Source organism: Apium graveolens, chromosome 11 (genome assembly GCF_009905375.1).
Source record: "Apium graveolens cultivar Ventura chromosome 11, ASM990537v1, whole genome shotgun sequence".
NCBI classification, from domain to species: domain Eukaryota; kingdom Viridiplantae; phylum Streptophyta; class Magnoliopsida; order Apiales; family Apiaceae; genus Apium; species Apium graveolens.
In genome coordinates this window covers 191465319-191467330 of record NC_133657.1, presented here as the reverse complement: position 1 = coordinate 191467330, position 2012 = coordinate 191465319, and positions in this window count along the sequence as shown.

Below are 2012 nucleotides of genomic sequence, written 5' to 3'. Positions count from 1 at the left end.
CACGACTATCATGAAGTGTATAATGACGATGAATTAGGAGACCCGATCTTGGAAAATCCATCTTTTTGCTCTAAAATCCCTGCATTTGATATTGATGTTAATGCCGCTGATGCAGAGCCTACTTCTGGAAATCGAAGAGAGAATGGAGAGGGAATTTGGATCAAGAAGTGATCCATATTAGTATTTCATTTTAATTTGAACATCAAAAGCAATTTAATATGTAATATTAAATGCTTCCTTGTTTTAATCTAAATAGAAGTAGAAGACTTGTAGTAAGGAGATGTAGCTACAAATTAATATTAACTGCTAATTCTAGTAAGGAGATTTAATTTCACGGTTTAATCTTGCCTTGTGATTTAATATTTCCTTGTGATTTAATTTCTCCATCAAATAATATATATCTTTTTAGCCAATTAAGAAGTTATTACCGGAAACTAAGAAACTGAATTTAATTGTAGTAAGGAGATTTTCCATTAAGTGATAAAAAAATTAGAAATTTAATAGTAACTGCTAATTCTAGTAAGGAGATTTAATTTCACATTTTAATGTTGCCTTGTGATTTAATATTTCCTTGTGATTTAATATTGCCTTGTGATTTAATATTGCCTTGTGATTTAATATTGCCTTGTGATTTAATATTGCCTTGTGATTTAATATATGCATAAAATATTTCCTTATGCTAAGTTAATTACATTTTACAGATATATTGAAAAATGGCAAAGAAGAGCATTGCACGTAAAGTCAAATTTGTGCAAGATCGGGATAAGCAGGAAGAGGTAAAAGAATCAGAAATACAAGAACATGAATCTAATGCTCCACAACATGAAGCATCGCAGGAAGCATAAACAACAGAACCCCCCTGGAGGAAACTTATAAAGCTGAAGAACCGACACCGACAATAACTAGTACACACTCCACAAAGAATTCATCTTGTGGATCAAAAAGAAGTGTTTGTGCTATGCATAAAATAGTCATGAAAAGTGCTCAAGGAAAGAAGTTCAAAGTGCGATGCAATGGCATTAGAATTCCAGTTGGAGATACTAGACACACATTACAATCCTACATTGGCATGCTAGCAAGGACAATGGTTCCAATTGATATTCCTAGTTGGCTCACAGTAGTAACAAAATTAAAACAAAAGATTTGGAATGATATCGAGGTATGATCATCTTTATAGTTTTGAAATTGTATTCCAGTTTATTGTAAAAACATATAAACACACGATTAGATGGTTGAATCATGTCATATAGCAATTCATTAATTAAGATAACAATTATTGTAACCTGTTTGTTTGCCATTTATTTATATAGGATACCTTCGAGGTGCCTCCAGAACTTGAGAAGACATGTCTACAGTCGGTCGGTGCGAAATAGAGGCAATTCAAGATCAAATTAACCCACCAAGTATGTGATGCTGTATATTGGAAAAGGGAAGAAGCTGTATAAGCCTCCTAAGAAGTATGCATTCGTCGCTAAGGAGTCCTAGAGACGGTTTGTTGCAGAAAGGACCACAAAAAAATGGCAGGCAAGAGCTAGTTTTTTTTTATTTTGCAAATCTTTAGTCTTGACCAATTTTTTAAAAATCTATTGCATTTCTACGATTTATTTGGATGCAGAAAATTAATAGAAAGTAAAGTAAAAGAGTTCGTAATCGAAAGTATCCCCATAGACTGTCAAGAAAAGGATATATTGGTCTAGAAAAAGAAGAAGAAGTAAGATTTTATTAGCATTATTAATTTCGGCACTGCATCATCTTCATTTTCTACTCACAATTAGTCAATTAGTTTCTATACTTGACATCGTGAATGGGAGATATTTTTTATTATTAATTTACATTTACATTTTTAATATTTAATTTTTAATCAGGTGAAAGCAGGGCGATTGAAGCCGGGAAAAAAACCTAATCGTGCAATTTTCTGGAAAAAAGCTCGTATGCCAATTTTTAATATTCAGTTGTGATTGATGAGGACCTTGCGAAGAAATTTGATAAAATTGCAAGGCCATCGCCAATAC